Source organism: Sorex araneus, chromosome 2 (assembly GCF_027595985.1).
Source record: "Sorex araneus isolate mSorAra2 chromosome 2, mSorAra2.pri, whole genome shotgun sequence".
Taxonomy (NCBI): Eukaryota; Metazoa; Chordata; class Mammalia; order Eulipotyphla; family Soricidae; genus Sorex; species Sorex araneus.
In genome coordinates this window covers 238686194-238711967 of record NC_073303.1, presented here as the reverse complement: position 1 = coordinate 238711967, position 25774 = coordinate 238686194, and the positions used below count along the sequence as shown (strand labels likewise).

Sequence of the window (25774 nt, the reverse complement as noted above, 5' to 3'; positions counted from 1 at the left end):
AAAAAAAATCACAAATTTTCTTTCAGGAGCCAGAACAATGGTACAGTGGGTATGATATTTGCCTTGCATGTGGGTAACGCAGGTTTTATCCTCAGCATCCCATAGGGTCCCTGAGCACCACCAGGATCAATCCCTAAGTGCAGAGGCAAGAGTAAGTCTTCAGCACCACCAGGTGGGGCTCTCCCTAAAAATTGCTCCCATCCTATTGAAAATTAAAGCGTACAATACATACATTTGGTTGGGAGACTTTGAATAAGATAAATTTCTAGGGGCTGGAGACATAGCACAGCGGGTAGGGCGTTTGCCTTGCACGCGGCCGACCCGGGTTCAAATCCCAGCATCCCATATGGTCCCCTGAGCACAGCCAGGGGTAATTCCTGAGTGCAAAGCCAGGAGTAACCCCTGTGCATCGCCAGGTGTGACCCAAAAAGCAAAAAAAAAAAAAAAAAAAAAAAAAAGATAAATTCCTATTTATATAAGACCTAGGGGATTCCTACAATTTCTATGCCAAAGTGGCAATGTTTTTTTCTAAATAATAGCAACTGTAAAATTTCAACCTACATTAGTCATGTTCTGTTTGGAGAAAACGAGCTGTTATGTTTTCAATTTCCCCCCTTCATGGTAGTTACCTACACATGGAAACAGAATTATACCAGAATTTCACAATTCTTCCTTCTGGGATTATCTAGGGAGGCAGAATTGCAGCCCCACATCTTCAGCTGCTCCTGTCCACGTACCTGGTCACTGTCAAATGGAACCGGCTCATCATTCTGGCCATCAGTCTGGACCCCCACTTCCACACGCCAACGTACTTCTTTTTCTTTGACCTGTCCTTGGTGGACATCTCATTCATCTTCACCACCGTCCCCAAGATGCTACAGAACATACAGGCTTTTCGAAAAGCCAAGCCATGTCCTACAAGGGCAGCATCCACCCATACATTTTCTCATCGTCTTTGCCATACTGGATAACTTCTTGCTGACCGTGATGGCCTATGACCACTTTGTGGCCATATGCACTACACAGTCATCATGAACCCCAGATCTCTAGGATACTGGGTCACGAGCGCCCCGTGATCTGAGGCTGAAGTCATAGGATAGTGGGAAGGGCATTTGCCTTGCTCGCCGCCAACCTGAGTTCGATTCCCAGCATCCCATATGGTCCACTGGACACCACCAGGGGTAATTCCTGAGTATAGAACCAGGTGTGACCCCTGTGCATTCCTGAGTGTGACATAAAAGAAATTATATATATATATATATACATATATATATATATCTGAGGGGGGCATAACTGGCTTTGCTCAGGGCTGACTTCTGCCTGTACACTCAGAGCCGACTCCTGGCAGGGCTCTGTGGACCGTAATAGGATGCCGGGGATTGAACCCAGGCCGGTCTTGTGCAAGCCAAGAGCCTTTCCTGCTGTTCCAGCCCACATTCATTTTATTAAGCATCTGCTCTCATGAAAAAATTTGGGGGTCACACCCAGCAATGCTCAGGGCTGACTCCTGGCTATGCAATCAGGGATCACTACGTGGATACTGTGGGATGCCAGGCTTTGAACCCAGGTCAGCCATATGCAAGATAAGTGACCTACTTGCTCTGGGCCCACAGGAACATTTTTTTAACCATCCAGTTCAGGGTATTTCCCAAAGTTACTTCCCAAGCTTTGGGTCAAGAGAGGTTGGACTCTTGCACAGACACCTGAGATTTTATAACACTCACTCCTCATGCCAAATGATTTCCCCTTACTTCCCTCAAATAATTATTACTTGATTTAAAATATTACATCATGGCACCTAAGTGTATTTCTTTAACTTTCTCCTAGAGGTACCTGAAAATGCTTTTCATTTATAACACCTCAACTCTGCTGTGATGAGTTGCCCTCATTCAATTTGAGCATATGGAGAGTGATATTGTCTTATTTTGGTTTTGAGGTCTCACTCAGCGATGCTCTGGGATTTCTCCTAGCTCTGCACTTAGGAAATCACTCCTTGCAGTGCTCAGAGACCATAAGCGATACCAGGAATCCACCTCCAGTCAGCCATGGGAAAGGCAAGTGATTTCCCCACTGTACTACTACTCCACCAGTGGCTAATGATATTCTTGAATAAAAACAAGGAACTATTCCTTGGGGAAGAGTCACCCACATTATCAGCTGATGGGGCACTTGCCTTGCATGCAACTGACTGTTTCAATCCCCAGCAGTACTGCTGGATATAACCTAAAAGAAAACAGTTTGTTACACCGAGTTCCTCTGGCTTTAATAGATGAGAAAAGGCTGGAAGTTCTCACCTCCAACAACCCAGACCCGGCAGAGTCTGGACTCCCACAAGAAAGAGAAACTGCAGCATCACAACCAAAGTGCAAGGTGGGATCCTTTAGTAATCCTAGTGAGGATTACCCCTCAGTAGGCACAACAGGAATTGGAAAAGAGCGGGGACCGTGTAGAAAGGACAGTGGTGGAGCACTGGCAAGGCAGGCTGTCATTCTAAGTCAGATCCCCGGCACCCATAGGGTTCCCCGACCACTCTCATGAGTGATCCCGGAGCATCGTCTCGTGTGGGAACCCACAACCCCTGAAAAAAACTCTTCAGAGTATTCAGTTTTCAGAAACCTCAGGGAGCGGGGATGAGAGTTCAGTGGTTAGAGAACCTACCCTATGCGTGGCTGACCCCAGTTTAATCTCTGGCATCCCATAAAGGCCCCCCATCCCACCACAATTGATCACTGAGCATCAAGCCAGGAGTTAGCCCTGAAAACAGTAGGTGTGTAACCCCACCTCAAAAAAAAAGTAAGAAACCCCAGCACTCAATGACTTGGGTCAGCCTGCTTCGCCCTAATCAGAAGATCTGAGCTCAGGTTTACCCAGGCCTCCCACGCCCACAAACCTATATGGAACTCAATGTGACCATTATTTAACTGCAACCCACATGAGTTAATCAACATCCAGGAAAAACTGTAAAGGATTTATCACAGTTCCGAGGGCTCCATGAAATAAGGGACACACAGCAAGTTCTTTGATGGACACTCACACAGAACATGGAGACTGTGTGCTAGGCCAGAATGCTCTCCACTGTTCTGTCTGTCAATGTGGAAACTCCTACCACAATTGCCAAGAGAGCAATTGGTCCCCATGGCACAGCGACCCACTCCATTTCTTATACATGGAACCTTTATTTTGTTCAACACACAGAGCACAATGACAAGGTCTTTCTCGCTCTGAGGGAGGGAGATTCTTTCTCACAATTCCAGGGTCGGCCGAATAAACCAAAATGCTTCCCCTGGGAAATGAAAAAACTGACATTCATTATGAATGGACATTTATTGTAGTAGAGTCACTAATGTCTCTTAAGAGTTCACACAATAGGGCAAGCAGATGCACAGGTCTAAGCAGCTAGGAGGATTATTGTCCAATTGACCAGCCATCAATGTTTATCACAGTGACCAATTCTCATTTGACATGATGTACCTATGATTGTGATTGAAGAAAAACGATCTTCTTCAAAGCCCAGATCTGTTAAGAGATTCCACTCTGGGTGTTAAATCAACACTAATCCCTGCCACCCCTCTTTCTGCCTCCGGTGCCAGCCTTCCTCTTTCTCCGAATATTGTGGCAGAACATCGTACTGACCTCTCAGGGCTGCTTTTAGTTGGCTGAGCCACGGGCATCTTCACTGTGGTCAGTGCTAACTTTGCCTCCATCAGTGTCACCAGAGCAGTAAGACAGTAGGCAGGGAGCCCAGCTTGCATGCAGCCAATCCGGGGTGATTCTCAACACCCTTAAAAGTCCCCAAGCACCGATGGAGTGATCCCTGACTTCAGGATCACAGGACAAAACCCTGAGTACCAACCTGTATCCAGATTGAAAAAAAAAATCTCTGAAATACCTGATGCTTGTAAACTCTACCTGAAACAGTCGTGGAAATCATGCAGCAGCTAAAATAAAATAGAATTTAAGTGCTGAGCCATAGCAAAGACGAAGGAGCCGTCCATGGAGCAATTGACCCGGGTGGGGCCGGGGACATATCACAGGGACCTGCAAGGCACACAGGATTCATCCCTGAGAGCAGAGCCAGGAATCTGCCTGGAGAAGCACCAGGTGTGGGCTCCAAAGAAATACAAACACAAAAAACATAACGTCAGTCTAATATAATTCCCCACTAGACTCTCTCTTGAGGCACCACAAGTCATAAATGACTTCACAGCAGCCGAGATTACAGTTTCCGGGGGCTATCACAATAGCACAGCAGGTAGGGCACTGGCCTTCCAAGTGGCTGACCCAGGTTTTGATCCCAGCATCCCAAAGGATCCCCTGATAATCACCAGGACTAATTTGCTGGGAACAGAACTTCAAAGCCATTCCTGAGCATCATCAGTTGTAGTTCCAACATGATTTAAAAAAGAACTAGATTTACGCTGAGCTTGGGTTGAGGTGGGGAACTGAGGCACAGAGTTGTACCCCACATGCTTTTGCAACTCCAAGGTTTCTTTCCCCACATGTTGGTGGAAAACAGGGGAGTATTCTGGCATAGGGCAGAAGATACATTCAGATCATCTCCCCAGTGTGGGTACGGCAGAAATGCGTGTGCAGAGTTGAAGCCTGGCCAAAACCCTGCCCTCAGTGGTACACAAATTGTTGCTTCTCAAAATCCTTCCTGACGTGCCGGCAGAGGTGCTGGGGGTGGCTGAAGACTCTGCCACATTCCCCGCAGGTGAGGGGCAGAGTCCTCTGGTGAGACTGCAGGTGGCCTCTGAAGTAGGAGCGGCAGCTGTAGCCTTGCCGCACTCAGGACACTATAAAGGACTGTGGTTCGTGTGCGCCATCAGATGGAACAGGAGGGTGTCTGGGCTGCGAAAATATTTCTCATAATGTGCGCACATGTAGGGCCGCTCGCCTGTGGATACGCATGTGCTTGGTCCTTGAGCCGCTGTCCCGGAACGCCTTCCCGCACTCCGGGCACACATAAGGCCTCTCCCCAGTGTGGGTCCATCGGTGTTTACGCAACACTGTGCTAGTGCTGAAGTTTTTCCCACACTGCTCACAGTCCTATGGCCTCTCCCCAGTGTGGGCCCGGCTGTGCTTATGCAGGTTTGAGCTAGTGCTGAAGCTTTTCCCACATTGCTCGCAGTCATACGGCCTCTCCCCGGTGTGGGTCCGGCTGTGAATACACAGGCCCGAGCAACTACTGAAGCTTTTCCCACACTGCTCGCAGTCATACGGCCTCTCCCCGGTGTGGGTCCGGCTGTAAATACACAGGCCCGAGCAACTACTGAAGCTTTTCCCACACTGCTCGCAGTCATAAGGCCTCTCCCCACTGTGGGTCCGGCTGTGCTCACGCAGGTTTGAGCTAGTTCTGAAGCTTTTCCCACACTGCTTGCAGTCATATGGTCTCTCCCCAGTGTGGGTCCGAATGTGCCGAAGTAGACATGAGCGAGTACTGAATCTATTTCCACACTGCTTGCAGTCATATGGCCTCTCCCCGGTGTGGGACAGGCTATGATTATGCAGCTTTGAGCTAGTGCTGAAGCTTTTTTCACACTGCTTGCACTCATACGGTCTCTCCCCGGTGTGGGTCCGAATATGCCGAAGTAGACATGAGCGAGTACTGAATCTATTTCCACACTGCTTGCAGTCATACGGCCTCTTCCCGGTGTGGGTCCGGCTGTGTGCACGCAGGTTTGAGCGAGTTCTGAAGCTTTTCCCACACTGCTCGCAGTCATACGGCCTCTCCCCGGTGTGGGTCCGGCTGTGATTACACAGGCCCGAGCGAGTACTGAAGCTTTTCCCACACTGCTCGCAGTCATACGGCCTCTCCCCGGTGTGGGTCCGGCTGTGATTACACAGGCCCGAGCGAGTACTGAAGCTTTTCCCACACTGCTCGCAGTCATACGGCCTCTCCCTGGTGTGGGTCCGGCTGTGACTATATAACGCTGAGCAAGTCTTGAAGCTTCTCCCACATTTCTCGCAGACATAAGGCCTCTCCCCAGTGTGGGTCCTTCTATGCCTACACAACGCTGAGCAAGTCTTGAAGGTTTTCCCACACTGCTTGCAGTCATACGGTCTCTCCCCGGTGTTGGTACATCGGTGCTTAAGGAACACTGAGCAAGTCCTGAAGCTTTTCCCACACTGCTCACAGTCATATGACCTATCCCTGGTGTGGGTCCAGCTGTGCTTATGCAGCTTCGAGCTAGTGCTGAAGCTTTTCCCACACTGCTTGCACTCATACGGTCTCTCCCCGGTGTGGGTCCGACTATGTTGAAGGAGAGACGAGCGAGTCCTGAAGCTATTCCCACACTGCTTGCAGTCATACGGCCTCTCCTCAGTGTGGGTCTGTTTGTGCCCATGCAGCTGCAAACGAGTCCTGAAGCTCTTCCCACACGGCTCACAGGTGAAAGGACTGACCCCAGAGTGCACTTTATTGTGGGCGCACAGCATACAAGGATACTTGAACCTCTGTGGGCACCCAGGGCAGGTAAAGGACCTCTTGAAGTCAACATGGTTCTTGGCATGACCCTGCAGGTATGTGGGGTAGCAGGATCCCTTCCCACAGAGCTCACACACATAAGGCATCTCATCTTGGCTCTCCCTGATGTGACACTTCAACAGTTTGGTGACATTGAAGGTCTCCCCACACACTTTGCATTCTTGGGATGTTGGTCTCCAGGTGCCACCGCCCAACAGAGGGCATTGCCTGATGGCCTGTGAGGTAGGAGAGGGGGTCTCCTCAGTGGCTGGGCAGAAGATGCCCTCCTGAACGAGGTCACGTGGAAGAGAGCTGTGGGGAAGTGTTGGGCGTTGCTGGGGGGAAGAACATTCTGCAGAAGAAGTAGCAGGAATTTGGTGTGCAGTGAGTCTTCGAGTTCGCCTCGAGGTTCCTCTGGCTTCTGCATGAGCTTCATGATCATAACCGAGACTGTTTGTCAAGACGTATCTGCCAATAATGAGACACAATGAGTAGAAAAGCAAGATCATCCCGACAGCTGAGGCCACAGGACACTGGGAGAGCGGGAACCAAACATCATGCTGTCCCGGACCCATCCCCTGCACACCATCAGATCCCCAGAGCCCCCTCAGGAATGAATCCTGAGTGTAGGACCAGGAGTCAGGACTAGGAAATGCTCACAACACAAAATAATAAATGAATATCAACAATCAATCACCAGCCTTGATCATGTTTTGTTTTGGTTTTTTGGTTTGGGGTTTATTTTTTCCTTCCTACCTTGGGGCCACACTCTGCAGTGCTCAGGGTCTACTCCTGGCTGTGGACCCAGGAATCACTCTGAAGCAAGAACTCGGAAGCCAAAAACCATGTTGGATATTAGACCTTAAGCACTGTACTATAGCCTCAGGTCTAATGGTAGGGCTTTTTCGATATTCCTCTGAATAAATCCTTGATTTATTATTCATCAAAGCCTTACATGCAGAGCCCTGTTTTAAGCCTGTAAATGGTGGGGTAGCATGGGGGGAGTTGGAGAAGGAACTTCTCTCTGAGAAGGGTCCTGGGTGGAATCCACTTAAGAAGCCAGTGAAGGCTGTCAGCCTTGACCCAGGACCCTCACCTTGCATGACTCAGGTCACATTGGACCCTATAATCCATCCAGGAGGGATTGCTAAGTGCAGAGCCAGGAGTCAGCCATGCTCATCACGGGTGTGGTAAATAGAGGAGGCCCACGAGGGACAGTGTGAAAGGGAAACTACTCCGTCCTGCACTAGTTTGACACACTGTTTTTATGTCGAAAGACATTGGAGATTCCCAAGATGTTTTCTTCCACCCCCGCCAAGAACACCCTGCTCCCTTCCGCCACTCGGTCAATTCACTCACTTCTGTTGTCGCTTCTGAGTTTGCTGCTGGTCACTAGCATCATGGAACATCTGCTTCTCTCCCAAATGATTGCAGGAATCATTGCTCATGAACCCCACAGTGCTGTCTTCACTGGACAACTCATTCTCCAAAACACGACCAAGAGCACCACTGTCTTTTCCTGGAGAGAAACCCTCTGGAACAAGCAGGAAGACAATTCAGTCCCCCAGGAAAGGAATGGGGAGGGGCAGAGGAATAGAACAGCCGGGATGGTACTTGCCTTGGACACAACTGACCCAGGTCACTCCCCAAAACCCAATAAGCTCCTCCAAGCAAGCCAGGCATCAGCCCTGAGCATCACCAGGTATGTATATCAAAGAAAAAAGATGCTCTGCGGGAACAAAAAAGAACTGGAATAGGACTGATGCAACTGGTTTGCTTCAACAGACATGGAAGCAGCTACCTTGAATGAGGTGGCTCAGATTCTCGCACCCACAGTGTCCCTTGAGCATTAACAAGAGTGTCCCTGGAACTCCAGGTGTGGGGCCTGTGCCACTAGGAAGAAGCTCCAAGGTAGCAGAATGCCTGGCATGCTCCTGACCCTGATTATAATCCTGGGCACCAGCTCCCTCACCCAGCAGTATGGGGTTCAGCCCAGGGCCCCTGATCACTGGGGAGACCAACCAGTAACACTAGGATCACAGCAAGAGCCAGAGGTGCAGGCGGTGGCCCTGACACCCCGCTCCTACCAGTGTGGCCCTGAATCAGAGAAAAGGCAGTTAGGCTGAATCCGTCTGCCTGCCCAGGAATGCCCCTCGCCTGGGATAGGGTGCCTATAGACAGGCCCCTCCCTCCCCACACCCCTGTTCCATGTCCCCATTGGGAATGCGGGCAGCAGATTCCGTGTCCTGAGCTGTGGGAAAGGGTCGTGCCTGAGCCTCACACACAAAGGCCAGGTGCCTGCAGGCCTACAGCATCACGTCTCTGTACAGGCACCTCTGGGCAGGATTCAGCAAAGCCCACTCGGCCCGGGTGAAGATTACAGCCACGTCCTCAAAGGATACTGACTCCTGAAACACACACACATGCCAATCAGCCAGGTCCCTCTGCATCCCGGCGGAGGGGGGTACAGCGGGACTCAGGGGGGCGACATTAGGATCCTGTGTTTTACTTTAATCTACTTTATTTATTTATTTATTTATTTATTTATTTATTTATTTTTGGTATCTGGGTCACACCCAGCGATGCACAGGGATTAATCCTGGCTCATGCACTCAGGAATCACTCCTGGCGGTGCTCAGGGGAGCATATGGGATGCTGGGAATGGAACCCAGGTCAGCCGAGTGCAAGGCAAATTCCCTACCCGCTGTGCTATTGCTCTAGCCCCTACTTTAATCTACTTTAAACTATCAGGGATCCCAGGGGGAACACCAGTTTGTGTGCAGATCGCAGATCTGAGTAGCTACTGCTGCAAGGCACGAACAATGACAGCACCCGGCCAAGACACGTATGGAATCTCTGAGGGGTCTTTCGAAAAGAGGGACAGAGGGACGGGGCTGGAGCAAAAGCACAGAAAGGACAACATTTGCCTTACACATGGCAGACGTATATTTGATCTCTGGCATCCTTAACGGTCCTTGAGCACTGTTAGGAGTGATCCTTGAATGCAGAGCAAGGAGTTAGTCCTCAGCATCTCTGTGTGTGACCCCAAAAGCAAAAGTGGGACTGACAAAGAGAATCTTTGTCAAAGAATGTGGAAACTGACAGTGGCCTGGTGACTAGCCCTTCCCATTCACCCCCAAGAATTGGTGGGTGACCTAACTGCATCATGTAGGGAAACCCACTTCACATTCCCAACACCTAGACCAAGATTCCTGTTATAAAGTGATGCCTAAGAGACGCTTCTGTGGTCGGAGAGATAGTACAGTGTGTAGGGTGTTCACCTTACACACTGCTAACCCGGGTCCAATTGCCAGTAACCCCACGAGCACTGCCAGGAGTAATTCCTGAATGCAAGGCCAGGAGTAACTCCTGTGCATCACAGTTGTGACACAAAAAGCAAATAAATAAATAACAAGTTAACAAAAAAGGAAGCTTCTGCTCAACTCCTCAGACCCCAGAGACTCGTTGCTCAGACAGATAATTCTGGGCAACCTGCAGGATTCCCTAAAGTCCTGGAGAGATCCTGCTGTCTGTCATTGTAGCTTCAAGGGGCCTAACAAAGGCCTCCAGGAAGACTTGCTTATGGGGCAGGAGCAATGGCAGAGTGGGAAGGGCGCTGGCATTGCATGCTCCAACCAGGTTCTATCTCCAACATCCCATTAGGTCCCCCAGGACCCCCAGCCGAGATCCCTGAGCTCAGAGTCAGGAGTCATTCTGATGTAGGTGGGCAGGCAGATAGGGAAGGCCCCTCCCCAGGTGTGACAGTAAATTTCCTGGGAAGTAATAGCTTTGAAGTTGCAAAGGCCAACCTTGCAGAGAAACAGGAACTAAGGCTTGATAAGACCCTCATGTATCTATAGCAACAGACCAGAGAAGGCCTGAAAGACACAAAAAGCCAGGAAAGGAATTACAGAGAAGACCACCACCACTCCCAACTCCTTGGAAAACTTCTTAGCAATGGATTTTTACCTAGGTTGAAGCCGCACTTGGGGACAGTTTGGAAAATCTCCATAGAGGCCACCTTGTACAAAGGAAGGGAGCTCATAGGAAGCCTGAGCGCAAAAGCTGCCTGCCCCCACTTGGCCAAGCACACGAGGTGCCTGAGCACATGTGTTCCCAGCATCCCCCTCTTTAGATGTGGATTTTCATGCTTTCCTGTCTAATGCTGAGATGTGTGTAGGGGCTCTCTCTGGCTTTGGAGAAACCTGGGTTCACTCTTGAGCTGTTTCTCTCCGCTCTCTCTGACTCTCTCTTTCTCCTCGCTTTAGAAACCTCCAAATAATAACTGTAATTTCACTGAACTACTACTCCTGAAATTCCTTTCTGCAAGAGGAGAGAGGAATCCTGAATCCCTAGGTCCCAGGTTGCAAAGGTGGTTGGGGTAGATAGTGACCGTCTTTCTTCTCCCCACTTCACATTAGTTCCTTGTGGAACACACTGACAGCAATCCCTAAAGACTTCTTTGGCTAAATTTATATAACCACAAAGCACTAATGATTTGACCTTTCTGTCTGCATCATGAAAGTCCCCATAACAACCCTCAAGGCAGGGCAGGAACAGCTTCTGGGTAAGACCTCTGGACTTAACCTTGAGAACAGACTCCATCTACTTTCCTCAGGCTTGTCCTCTCTTGCCTCTTTCTCCTCATCTGCCTGCCATCACACCTTAGCAGCAGAACTCAAGGGGTTCATTGGGGGGTCACCACAGAGGTGAAACCCACCCATAGGCTGACTGGCATGGAAATCTCAGCCACTAAGTAGTATAAAAGCTGGGAAAAGAGAGGAAGGGCAGATAGGACAGTGGAGAGGCACTTACCGTGCATGAGGTCAAACTAAGTTCCATATCTGCCATCCCATATTAGCACTAAGACCCGCCAGAGGTGATCCCTGATCACAGAGCCTGGAGTCAGCCCTGAACACCCACCATGTGAGGCCCAAATGACACAATTATCATCATCATTATCATCATAATCATAAAAAAGAAGTAAGCCCAAACTCACCATCTTACTTCAGCAGGTCAGAAGTCAGGGCACAGCGGATCTGGGCATATGAAGAAGCTACGTGAGGAAGCTTCCAGACTTGCTGCAAGAAAAATAACGAGTATGTTAGTACCACGGAGGGTTCACTCCAGAGTGGGTGGGTTCTTCAGACTGATCTGCAGACAAAATTCAGATGCTTAAAAGTTCATCAGTTTGGGGCTGGAGTGATAGCATAGAGGATAGAGTGTTTGCATTGCACGCATCCAAGCCAGGTTCGATTCCCAGCATCCCATATAATCCCCCCACACCGCCAGGAGTAATTCCTGAGATCTTAGTACCAGGAGTAACACCTATGCATCGTCAGGTATAACCCTACAAGGAAAAAAAAAAAGTTCCTGAGGCATGAGCCAGAGTAGAGGGAGGAGGGTGTGGCCACCAGTTTGATTACCACATCCTATAGGGCACCTGAGCACCACCAGGAGTAATTCCTGAGTACAGAGTGAGGAGTAACCTTTGAGCATTGACAAGTGTGGCCGAAGCAAAAGGAAACAATCCAGAAAAAAGTTGTTCACTCTTAAGTACCCTGAAACAGGTTAATGGAATTGTCTTGCAGACAAATGGGGAGGGTTTGAATCCCATCACCTCACTGGGTTCCCATAGCCCTGCCAGAAGTGATCCCCGACTACAGAGTCAGAAAGGTTTGAGCATTGCTGGTGTGACCCTTCCCCCAACACCCAAAAGTAGAAAAGTTCACTAAGGTTCTGGAGCAACATCAGAGTGGGTAGGGCATTCCCTTTGTGTGCAGCTAACCCAGGTTCAATCCCCTGCATCCCAGAGGTCCCCCTAGCACCACAAGGAGTAATTTCTGAGTAATGCATAAGCATCGCTGTGTGTGAGCCCCCCAACCCCTAGAAAGTAACTTCATTAAACTGTTTAGTTGTTGGGATCAGAAGCCTCAGGTGTGATGTCACTCATCCCTCCCTTCCCCGTTTCCCAATCCAAGACTCCACTCTCCCTCACCTGGTCCCGATTGCTTCCTCCTGACCGCCTGGTCTAATACCTAGGCCGTCTTCGGGCTCCGGGCAGTGCTTCTGGATCTGGAATCTTTCTGACTTATCGCTCCTCCCCAGGAGCCGGTGGCACCGCGGGTCCACGCCAGGCTTGGCCCCGTTCAGGGAGCCAAGAGCCGGCTCAGGGCTGGGGCCTCTTCAGCAGCGGTTAATTCCCCACCCCCGCCGCAGACTCCCTACCTCTGATTGGATGACAGTGAGACCTGGTGAGATGGAAAGGGCCAATCAAATGCATTTTAGATTACCTGGCGCCCCACCTTTCCGCTTTCACAGGCTCACATCCTTCCAAGTCCTTTCAGATACCAAGTAGGAAAATGCATAAGGAGTAATGCTTAAGGTCCAGGAAAACATCCAAACAGGCTGTCCTAGATGCTGCTGAGATCCAACACCACAGCCAGGGGGCCTTTCCCTTTGTTGGACACAGAACAGGGCAGGAGCAACTCCATCCTGCCTGGTTCCTGTTTCACCTTTTGTTTTACTTAAACCTTTTTGATTTTTGGGGTTGGAGCAATAGCACAGTGGGTAGGGCATTTGCCTAGAACTCAGCCAACCAGGGTTTGATTCCCAGCATCCCATATAGTTCCCCGAGCACCACCAGAAGTGATTCCTGAGTGCATGAGCCAGGAGTAACCCCTGTGCATCTCTGGGTCTGACCCAAAAAGCAAAAAATAAATAAATAAATAAATAAATAAAAACCTTTAAAAAAAAAAAACCTTTTTGTTTTTCTTAAAACCCCTGCTTCTCCCCCACCCCACCCCCACACACGCACATCTGCAAGAGAAGTAGAACAAATGACCTGCAAACTCTCTTTGGCAAAGAATTTATAACCGCTATTCAATGTCTATAGAAGCCACCAAGACACAAGCAGGTTGGATACCTGCCAGAATATTCTAAAATAGTGTCTAGATCACCTATCTGTAACTCCTTGTTTGTACTATTTGAAAGTAGGTTTTCTTCTGAATTATGAAACTTGCATTTTCATTTATGTTTTCGAAAAAATTCATCAGTGTAGGCTATGATATAAGCACTGACTTAAATATGTTAAATATGCAACTTTTCCCTTGTTCAGGGTCTTGCTCGGGCCTGTGTGCCTAGAATCTTGACCTCAGCTACCCGGCTTAATAAACTCTGCTTCTGTGTTACATTACCCGCTGAACTTTTTGTGTGGGTTCGGAGTGTTAGGGCACGGTTCTGGATCTCCGACCGCCAACAAATAACACGCAGGGGGGCTGGAGAGATAGCACAGCGGGTAGGGCGTTTGCCTTGCACTCGGCCGACCCGGGTTCGAATCCCAGCATCCCATATGGTCCCCCTGAGCACCGCCAGGGGTAATTCCTGAGTGCATGAGCCAGGAATGAACCCTGTGCATTGCCGGGTGTGACCCAAAAAGAAAAAAAAAAACACGCAGGAATGCAATCAGCAAGGGGGTGTGAGGAATTGGCCCAGAACAGACCGTAGGAATTAGTTTAGCTTTCTCAGTGTGAAGGACTGGCCCAGGACAGACCACAGGACTCTTTTTAAAGGAGCCTGCATGGCAGAATAAGTTCATGCAGAACAAGTTCTGCATGGCAGAACTTGTTTTTCTGACCCTCAGTAAGGAATTCGGATACAGGTGCCCTGAGTCACAAGAAGGGTGGTGATCAGACCAAATAACCAGATGCTTCTCATAAGACCATGTCACTAGACCCATGACTGCCTCCATAGCCGGGACATTCCTGAATATTGCGCGAATGCTGATCTCTAAAACCATAGGCTATGGGGTGATGTCTTTTTAAATGGATTGATTAAGAAAGTATGTATTATTACAAATCTATTGGCTATGAAAGGTGCGGGTTCTGCTGTAAGGCTGGGGAAGGCCTATATAAGATCTCCTTTGGAGAAGCTCGGATTCTTTTGCCCAACCTGCTGGACCTACCTGCCTGTCTGCTTAGGCAGCAGGACCCTGGCTAGCCAGTCTTACAATAAACCCTGCTTGCTGTTAGCAGTCTCTGGAGTCTCTTTGTCGGTAAGGGAGCTCTCAATCCTCGCCCTAACATTGGGTAGTTGATTAAGCTGGCTAGCCAGGGTCGTGCACACACACACAGCGACACACAGGTCCCATGTGCGAGGCAAGGCCCCGACCCAGGGTGAAGGGGTTACTTAGATAGGCCCATGTTGGCTGTTACAGGGAAAGGGCGAAAGCCCGTGCCTTCCCTAGCCAGTGAGTTCATAATTCGACATGCCTCTCCCCCCAATCCCTTTAGGCCCATCTGCTTGTCCATTTGTCCAGTCTATAGATTTACAAGTCACAATTGCATAAGCGCCTGCACGGGTCCAAGGGCTGAGCCCGGGCCCAGGAGGCTGTCTGTCTAGATTATACCCTCATATGGTTGTAGCTCAGGAGCCCGCACATTCCTCTTGGAGCAAGCAGATAGCAGAGGCTTGAGTGGAAGATACACGGTTTTCATTGTCTTTGGCCCCACCCAGGCCAGTCCTGCCCTAACAGGAGGGGGGAAATAATCAACTCCAGACCCTAACACCTTGCACACAGCTGACCTGAGTTCTCACCCCTCCCCATGAGAACCATACCAGGAGTGATCTGAGAGCACAGAACCAGGTGTGCCCCCAAAACATAAGAAAATCAGAGTCCCTGCTCACTTAATCAGTGGTGTCTGGGAGAATCTAGACGTCCAGCCCATTAGGGAGAAAATCCCTCCAGCTCCTGGTCTCCAAGTGTGAATGTGAATGTGAATGTGAGGAATTGGCCCAGAACAGATATAGGAATTAGTTTAGATTTCTCAAGGTTCTTTTCACAGGAGCCCACGTTGCAGAATAACTTCTTTTTCTGCCCCTGAGCAAGGAACTCAGATACAGGCGCCCCAGCTTGCAAGTCAGACCAGATAACCAGATACCTCTTAGATGCCTCCTACAAAACCCATGCAACAAGACCCATGACTGCCCTAAAACCCAGGACATTCCTGAACATTGATGCAAATGCTGATTTCTAAATCTATAGACTAAGGAGTGATGTCCTTCTAAATGGATTGGTTGGGAAAATATATATCATTACAATCTATTGGCTATGAAAGATGCGGGCTCTGCTGTAACGGCCAGTGAAGGCCTATATAAGATCTCCTTTGAAGACGCTCGGGGCCTTGTCTCGCACCCGGGACCTGCCAGCTTAATAAACTACCTGCTTGGTAATTGCATTCCTGTGTGGTCCTTGTCTGCTGTCGGAGATCCAGAACCGTGCCCTAACAGTGAAGAATCAGTGTTCTCACACATTGTTCTGGGATGGGAGCTGGGTCAAGTGGGAATCTAAGACACTTCTCAGAATTCTCTGGGGGAGAGGGGGTCACACTAGGCAGTGCTCAGGGTTTACTCCTAGCTCTGCTCTCAGGAATCACTCTAAGACCAAGGGACTAGATGGGATTCCACGCATCAAACCCAGGTATGCTGCATTCAGGTTAAGTACCCCCTCTGCCCCAACTAATTTTTACTCCAGCCCTGAATTTTAAATCACAGGGAGCAAAGGGTTGCTTGCAGAGAATACGGTAGCACACTCCTCTTCACCATAAACTGTTGCATGAAGGTTCGTGCAGTCTCGGGTGCTGAAACAAGGAATGCGGAAGAAATGTATGTCATGGTGGGTCCAGGTGCTCTCTGATTCTGTGACCAAGGTAGAAAGCTCAGTAATCTCTTTTTATTGATCATGGTACCTCTAAATGGCACAATACAGTGATGTCATCAATGGTATCAAGAGAAGTTACAGAAGGAACATTGAGGCAGCAAAACATGCGTTGTTTCCTTGCATCTGCAGGCCATTAATTTTGGCCTCTGGAAAGAAAATACAAAACCAAAACCTCAAAACCTTTCTTGGGGGATAAGCACTTGGATTTACATCCCAAATACAAGGCTGTGCACGCACCTGAAATCTACATCTCAAACCCTAGACTGGGCCAGAGCCAGCAATCTGCAATGTCAAGGATTAGGCCTAGGTGATCAGGTCAAAGGTCAGTCAACAGATCTGCATGTCAATGACCAGCCAGGCTTCTCTGAGAAAAGGAAAACTGCCCCTTTCAATATACTGAGATTATTTTCTGAAGACAGCTTGATGGGGGAAAGTGGTTTTTTTTTTTTTTTGGTTCACACCCCTTGATGCACAGGGGTTACTCCTGGCTCTGCACTCAGGATTTACTCCTGGCGGTGCTCAGGGGACCATATGGGATGCTGGGTATCCAACCTGGTCGGCTTCGAGCAAGGCAAACTATGTAAAGGACTCAAGGAGAAGAGAAAAACAATATTTACAAGTCAACAGAACACAAAGAAAGAAGTACAAATAAACGCAGAGGAATGGGAGCACTGTCATGGGAGTAACCCCATAAACCTAAACTACCTGAGGCTATGTTATCCTACACTCACAAGTCCTTTGTCACTTTTTTTTTTTTTTTTGGGTCACACCCAGCAATGTACAGGAGTTACTTCTGGCTCTGCATTTAGGTGGTATTCAGGGGACCATATGGGAAGGTGGGATTCGAACCCGGTTCAGCTTGTGTGCAAGGCAAATGCCCACCCATCTGTAGTATTGCTCCAGCCCCAACTTTGTCACTCTTTTTGGGGCAGAAGGCCTGTTCCCAGTTGTCCAGGGGTGTCTGGGTGGGGCGTTGTCTGGGAGGTGGGGATATGGCTCCCAGCACTTGCCACTGTAGTATTTCCAGGGAACGGGGCGGGGGGAGGGTGTTGAGCTAGATCCAAGGCACTACTTTTGCCCCCCTGAGTGCCTCTGTTGCCTGTGGATGTAAGGGGGCCTGCCTATTGGCATCTGTGTGTGTTTGAGGAGTCGGGATCCTTTTAGGACGTGGCTGTGAACTTCACCCAGGCTGACTGGTCTTTGCTGGACCCTGCCCAGAGGCACCTGTACAGAGACGTGATGCAGGTGGCCTGCAGGCACCTGGCCTTCGTGGGTGAGGCTCAGGCGTGACCTCTCCCTGGGGCTGAGTAGACGGAGCCTGCTACCCACTTTCCCAAGGGGGCCACAAAATGAGGCTCCGGGAAAGAGGGGCCTGTCTGGGCACCCTGGCCAAGGCTCGGGGCTTAGCCGGGCAGGCAGACGGGTCCATGATTAAATGCCTTTTCTCTGATTCGGGGCCACACCTGGATAAAGCTGGGTGTGAGGGCCACTGCCAGTACCTCCAGCTCTAGCTGTGACCCTAACAGTTCTGGTTGTTCCCCCCAGTGTTCGAGGCCCCAGACTGCACCCAGCAGTGCTGGGTGAGGGAGATGTTGCCCAGGATTATATTCTGGGCCACAAGCATGCCAAGCACTGTGCTACCTTGGAGCATCTTCATGGGGGCACAGGGCCCACACAGTCATTGAGTGCTGGGGTTTCTTTGTTTTTTATGGAGGGGGGGTTTTCACACCCACTGTTTTCAGGGCTAACGCCTGGCTTGAGCAAAGGGATCACTCGAGGTGGGATGGGGGGCTTTATGGGATACCAGGGATTAAACTGGGGTCAGCCACGTGCAGGTGAGGTTCCCTAACCACTGTACTATCATCCCCGCTCCCTAGGGTTTCTGAAAACAACTTTGAGGGTTTTTTTATCTGTGGTTTTGGGGAACCCATACCCGGCGATGCTCAGGGATCACTTATGACAGTGGTCAGGGAACCCCATGGGTGCCGGGGATCTAGCTTAGAATGGCCGCCTGCCAGGCCAGTGCTCCTCCGCTGGCCTTTCTTCCCGGCCCCCGCTCTTTCCCGATTCCTGTTGTGCCTAGTGAGGGGTGACCCTGGGTTGTCAAAATGCCTCATCTCACACCTGGGTCCTGATGCTGCTGTTTCTGTTTCTTGTGGGGAGTGGTTGCTGGAGGTCAGACCTTCTAGCACTTTCTAATCTGCATCCATTGAGTCAAAGCCAGAGGAACTCAGTCTAACAAACTTGTTTGTTTAGTTGTAGGTTACACCCAGCAGTGCTCAGTTGTTATTCCTAGCTTTTTGCTCAGGACTTGAAAGGCTGCCTTGGCATGCTGTAGGATCTCATCAGTCCCTAGGAGAGCCTGTTTGGATGTTTTCCTGAGCCTTCTGCTACCTGAGGTCAGAAAGTACTTGGAAGGATGTGAGCTAGTGGGAGCAGAAGGGTGGAGCGCCAGGTCATCTAGGTCTATCTGATTGACCCTTTTGTTCTCATCAGCCCTCACTGTCATCCAATCAGAGGTAGAGAATGGGCGACTGGGGGCGGGGAGAGAACAGTGGGCCTAGAGAAGGCCCCAGGCCTGAACCTGCCTTAGCTCCCAGGGCTCTGCCCAGCCTGGCTCCTGGACCCCCAGGGCCATCAGCTTTTAGGCAATGGCTCTAAACTAGACAGATTCCAGATTAGGAAGCACTGCCTGGAGCCCGAAAATGGCCTAGGAATTAGACTAGGTGACCAGGAAAAAGTAATCGGGACTTGGTGAGGGTGGAAACTATGGAGTGCGAAAAAGGGGAGGGATGGGATGATTTTTTTTTTTTTGCTTTTTTGCTTGGGTCACACCCAGGGAAGCTAGTGGTTACTGCTCGATCTGCACTCAGTAATTACTCCTCATGGGGCTGGAGCGATAGCACAGCAGGTAGGGTGTTTGCCTTGCATGCGGCGAACCCGGGTTCAATCCCCGGAATCCTGTATGGTCCCCCAAGCACTACCAGGAGTAATTCCTGAGTGCAAAGCCAGGAGTAACCCCTGAGCATCACTGGGTGTGATCAAAAAGCAAAAAAAAAAAAAAAAAAAAGGAGGAGTTACTTCTCATGGTGTTTGGGGGATCTATGGGATGCCAGAGATTGAACCTGGCTCGGATGCGTCCAAGGCAAATGCCCTACCTGCTGTACTATTGCTCCAAACCCTTAATGGATATTTTCTTTCTTTTTTTTTTGTCTTGGGTCACACCCAGAAATGCTCAGAGCTTCCCCCAGGCTCCGTAGTGTGGGATCACTCCTGGCAGGACTATGGGCCCCAGTGGGGAGCTGGGGATCAAACCCAGGTCATTTTTCTGTAAGACAATAATTTTAACGTGTTTCAGGGCCTCTAAAAGTGAACAACTTTTGTTTGTGGGCCACACCGATCATGCTCAGGAGTTACTTCTGGCTCTGCACTCAGGAATTACTCTTGGCAGAGTTTCGGGTACCCTATGGAATGCCAGGGACTGAGCCTGGGTTTGCTGAGTGCAAGGCAAATGCCTCCACACTGTACTAGTGCCCTGGCTCCTTCATTTGGAATCTTTGTTATGTCACAGGGTCTCTGTACCTTCAGCAAGCTGCCTCCAGTATGGTAAAACATCAGTGGCTGGTCAACTGGACAATAATCCTCTTAGCTGCTTAGACCTGTGTATCCGCTATTGTGTCAAAGTTTAGAGACACTGATGAATCTACAATAAATGTCCATTCATAATGAATGTCAGGGTTTTCATTTCCCAGAGGAAAGCATCTTTGTTTATTCTCTCCCCCCTGGATATGGGAGAAGTGAATCTCTCTGCATCAGGCACTAGGGTGACCTTTCATTGCTGACAACAATGTTGAACATTGCTGCCTGATCCCCATTCCTCATAGCCCTAGGATCTGTAATAAACATCTTTCAATTTTTCCTGGAGGTTGGTTAACTCAGGTGAGTGTTGCAGTGAAAATGATGGCCACATTGAGTTACACATAGATTTGGTCAGGAACATGTGGGTGACTCCTCCCCAGGTGAATGGTTCCTTGTTTGTAGTCAGAATATCATGATCCACTGGTGAAGTAGTAGTACAGCGGGAAAAGCACTTGCCTTTCATTCAGCTGACCCTGGTTTGATCTCTGGCATCCCTTTTGGTCTCTGAGCACTGCCAGGAGTGATTTCCTGAGTCCAGAGCTAGGAGGAATCCCAGAGCATTGCTGAGTGAGGCCCCAAAACAAAAGTAGGAGAATATCACTTATGATATGCTGTAAAAAACTAAAGCACGCTGAGGGGCGAGTGCACTCGCGGGCTCTCCGGGCGGCTGTGCCTCACCGCCCACGTTCGGTGCTCTGGATCGGGAGTGTGTGGACTGGATCGGGACGGCCGGTGGTCAAGGACAGGCGAAGGAAGAACGAGGACCAAGCTGGTTGCTGATTAGTTACCGTTTATTCAATCTTCAAACTTTCTCATCTCCCGCACTCCCAGCTCCGGCCTCTCTCTGGATCTACTGCTCAACTGCTGCCTCTCCCTGGCTTCTCTCCCTCCTCCTACCTGTCTCTCCCCGATCTCTCTCGGTGGATCTGGCCCTGTGGATCTGCCCCCAGAAACAAGATACAAAACCAAAACTGAAGCCTTCTTTGGGCTGAAAGCACTCGGATTTACATCCCAAAGACCAGGCTGGGCTGCAGCAAGAAATCTACATGTCAACTACAAACTAGACAGCACCTGAAATTTACATCCCAAAGACTAGGCTAGCACCTTAGATCTGCGGGTCAAAGATCAGCTAGGTTTCTGTGACAAAAGGTTTCTGACAAAACTCCAGAAGGCAGCTGGAAAAGGGGAAATATTCCAACATCTCCCCCCTTTTTGTTTAGGACAGATTTTAACCATAAAATAAAATGCTAGGCACAAAAAGTTCAATAACACTAGCTGAACACCTATTCTCTAGGACAGATACGCTTTCAGCAGGACCCATCCAAGGATGAAATCCCATGGTTGTGTTTCTCCTCTCCTTGTCCAGTAAACATATAAGCATTCACAATATTAATCATTTTGTATGGGCATAGCAAGAGATGCATTAAACTTTTAGAATTGCTCTCCTGGGGTCACCTCATCTCAGACTACAGCGCTCAGGCCAGATTAGTCTTTCCTAGCCCTAGCAGGGCCCTGTCTCGTCGTTGCTTTTGGATCATGACATGACACCCCATGACCAAGCTCTTAACATATAGTTAAGCATTGGGCGCTTTGGCCAGGCCCATCTCGATGCCAGGGTAGCACACAACTTACCGCTTGCCCTGGGTCCTTCTTCGTCCCACGTTGGGACCCTGCCTTTTAAGAGGGCTAGGAACTGAGGGCAACCAAGGCTACAGTCAAGAAAGCAGATGCCCGGGAATTAATAATATTCAAAGCCAATTAAATCTCAATTGCAAAGGCATAATATTAAATGTCTTCCTCTGTCCATACAAAAAGACATGCTCTGAATAAACTATGCAAAGGACTCAAGGAGAAGAGAAAAACATTATTTACAAGTCAACAGAACACTAAGAAAGAAGCTACAAATAAACAAAGAGGAATAGGAGCACTGTAACGGGAGTAACCCAATAAACCTAAACTACTGAGGCTATGTTATCCTACATATCCCCCTTTTTCTTTTTACAAAAACACCAAATTTGAAAATGAGGAACAATTCCAAATTACAACACAATTTCAAATAACAATACAGTCTCATTGGTTGTGCTAAGATTTCAGTCCGACCCTGGGTCCAGAGCAGTGCTTGTAGTAAAGAGTCCAATTGTTCTGCACTGTCCAGGGGTGGTAAGAGTCACCAATGATAAGAGTCATTTAGTCACAGTTTGAAGAAATGAAGTTTCTGGATCAAAACTGAAGAGTTGTCCTTGTAACAGCAGCAGTAGTGGTAGCAGCAATGAGTCTCTGGAAAGCAGCTATTAGGAGTCCAACAAATTTCAGGAAGCACTGGATTAGTCAGGGAGCACTGGAACAGGAGCATCACAACTTCTGGCAGGAGAACTTCAGTAGAGGAATGCAGCCATTCTCTGGTCTGGTTCCTCGGCAGTCATAGATGTGCAACCTAGCTTATGTTTGGAAAAAACACTTTAAAGTTATTAGAGGCTTTCGCAGTTAGGGTTTTGGTCTCCATGCCTGTGAATAGAAAGAGTCAGAGGGAAGCTCCAATACAAATGGATATCCTAGAGAGAAATGAGAAGGTGTTCCTGTTAAAAGCCATTTCTTTCTCCTTCAGGAACCTGTGAATTCCAAGGAAAGGGTGAAAATAAAGTATTGTTAATTAAAAATATGTAGGCCTGGCATTGTCCGATCCACAACCTGTAAAAGAGGGGTATAAGGAAAGGTCTTAATGTGACCTCATTAGATGTGTAAGGAGCTAGAGGCCTTTGCTCTAGGTCCTCTGACGCTGGCTCCCCTTCTTTCTTCGTGACTTCCAGCTGAAATCAGTTTGGCGATGAATCAGAGCTGGAATTTGAAGGGTTGTGAGACTCTGGAGGTCTGAGATCCAAATCAGGTGGTTGAATTCTGCTTCTGATAAGAAGTAAAGGGATCCAAAGTTTCTTAGTGGGGTTGTCATCTGTTGAAACAAAAGCATAGCCTTTTCCTCGAATGAGGAGTTTTCCTGCTACATTCAATTGAGAAAATACCTCCTTTTTGTATTTGATTTAACATTCCATATGCCCACTGAAAATGCAGAGGTGGTGGGCTTAAGGCCGCACTGTTCTATACTGAAAAGGGGTTGTAGTAACTGTATAGGGGCAGGAAATAGGCTGCGCTTCCTGCCGTCCCTGGCTGCAGCGATTATACTGATTGGAGCTCTGAGACTCCACACTGGGGAAAGGGGCTGCAACTGAGATATCCGTATGCTTAAACAGAATTAGGGCAACATGTCACAGCAGTAGTTAAGGTTGTTGTAGCTGAAAAACATCTTCAGGTACCTCTATAGCTAAGTTAGGAAAATAAACTTAGGTGCCAAGGTATAGTATTTTCAAATCGAGTGATGATTATTGAAGGGAAACAAGGGGAAATCCTTGGGCATGAGAAGAAGTGTGTGCTACAACATATCAGCTGCCCGTGAAAGAGTGCAACCTCTCTTGATCCAAAGCTTGGAAAATAACTTTGGGGAATACCTCAAACTGGATGGTTAAAAAACTGTGCCTGTGGGGCCAGTGCAAATAAGACACTTCTCTTGCACATGGCTGACCTGGGTTCAGAGCCTGGCATCCCACAGGGTCCACAAAGCCCTGCCAGGAGTGATTCTTGAATGCAGAGACAGGAGTCAGCCCTGAGCATCACTGTGTGTGGCCCGCAAATTTTTGCATCAGAGCAGAAGCTTAATAAAGTGAACTTGGGCTGGAACAGCAGGAAAGGCTCTTGTCTTGCACAAGGCTGACCTGGGTTCAATCCCCGGCATCCTATTACGGTCCACAGCCCTGCCAGGAGTCAGCCCTTAGTGCAGAGCCAGAAGTCAGCCCTGAACATTGCCAGGTATGCTCCCCCAACCCTAGATTTTATTTAGTGAAAAAGAAAAAAAAGAGGGGCTGGAGTGACAGCACAGCGGGTAGAACGTTTGCCTTGAAACGTGGCCGACCCGGGTTCGAATCCCAGCAACCCATACGGTCCCCTGAGCACCTCCAGGAGTAATTCCTGAGTGAGAAGCCCGGAGTGACCCCTGTGAATCGCCAGGTGTGACTCCCCCCAAATATAAACCGAAAAGAAAAATGAGCTATTGAGTTTGTACAGAATTCATTCCAAGAAAACGAACCTTCTCAGAGTTCCAGAATGAAATTCTAAAGAAGATCAGATGGGAGGAGACCAATTTCCTGCCTCTTCATCTTGTCATCACTGGCCTTTCAGGCACTCGCTGTGCCAAAGATTCTTCTTAGAGCCCTCTTTAAGTCTTTGTTCCAGAGGCTGTAGATGAAGGGGTTCAGCATGGGGGTGACCACCGTGTACATCACCGAGGCGTTGGCACTGTCACAGGAGCTGCGGGAGGCGGCAGAGCTCAGGTTCATGCAAATGCACGTGCAGTGGCAGAGGGACACCACGGACAGGTGGAATGCGCAGGTGGAAAACACCTTAGACTTGCCCTGAGCCAACGCCATGCCGTGGATGGAAGACACGCTCTTAGTGTAAGAGTAAAGGATGCCCGCATGGGGTCCGCCACCCAGCACCCTAATGGCAGCGTATGGCACGATGTCATTCAGCAGAGTGTCAGAACAAGCCACTTGAGCCACTCAGTTGATTTCACAGAAAAAGTGGGGGATTTCCAGAACCATGCAGAAGGACAGTCGCAGCATCATGAAACTTTGCAGTAAGGAGTTCAGGCACTCGTGATCCAGCAGCCCAGAACCAGCAGCCCACAGAGCTGGGGGTTCATGATGACCGTGTAGTGCGGGGGGTGGCAGATGGCCACAAAGTGGTTGTAGGCCATCACGGCCAGCAAGAAGTTGTCCAGTATGGCGAAGATGATGAAAAAGTGCATCTGGGTGATGCAGCCCTCAAAGATGGCTTGGCTTTTTGTTCTGTAGCATCTTGGGGACAGTGGTGGAGATGAAGCAGATGTCCACCAAGGACAGGTTAGAGAGAAAGAATTACATGGGCGTGTGGAGGTGGGGGTGTATGTTGACGGCCATTATGATGAGGAGGTTCCCCAAGATCGTGACCAGGTACATGGACAAAAAAAGCCGAAGATGAGAGGCTACAATTCTGGCTCTCTTGATAATCCCAGAAGGAAGAATTGTGAAATTCTAGTATAATTCTCTTTTTCCATGTGTAGGTTACTACCAGGAAATGGGAAAATTAAAAACACGATGACTAGTTTTCTCCAAACAAAACATGACTAACATAAGTTGAAATTCCGCAAACCCAGTTTGACCCTCACCCCCAAAAAAAGATGCTGGTAGGAGGCCCCCAGAGCCTGTGCTCACTGACCCCCTGTGTCCCTCACATAAAATTGGCCTCATGGTCCAGTCAGAAGCCAAGAGGCTGGTCTAGCTCCTTTCTACGAGGAGAGAAGGTCAGTCATGGTGTTGGGACGCAGGTGGGCCGGGATGAGAGAGGCTGGCTCCCGGGAGAGGGCAGGGACCCACAGGCATGGTGGGAGTTTTGGGTTAGGGATTTCAGGGACAAGGTGTAGCCTGACCGAGGACTGAGATCGAAGCAATGACTAAGGTCAGTGACTAAAACACAGACAATTGTGCCAGTGGCAGGAACAGACTCTACAGAAGTTCAGTGGGAAAGGCTCAGCTGGATTTTTTTTTTTTTTTGAGAGAGAGAGAGAGAGAGAGAGTGAGAAGCAAGATAATTTTCTTTTTGTTTATGTTTTTGGGCTACACCCACGGTGCTCGGGGCTGATTCCTGGCTCTGCATCCGGGAGTTATTCCTGACTGTGCTGAAGGGGACCCTATGGGATGCCGAAACTCAGACCTGGGTCTGCTGTGTGCAGGGCTGTGTGCCCTCCCCACTGTACCGTGGTGGGGGCCCCAACAAAATAGTTTTTATAGAAACTTCTTTAGAAAGGTGTAGAGAGTAGTACGCGCTGTGGAGAGAGCACAGGCGTCTCTAGGGGGAAAGAGGCT

The 25774-nt window shown here is 49.2% G+C and overlaps 1 pseudogene; it reads right to left on the bottom strand.

Moving 5' to 3' along the window:
* Positions 1-24046: 24046 nt before the first annotated feature.
* LOC129401806 (olfactory receptor 7A10-like) lies at positions 24047-24778 on the bottom strand (annotated as a pseudogene).
* Between the last annotated feature and the right edge of the window lie 996 nt (positions 24779-25774).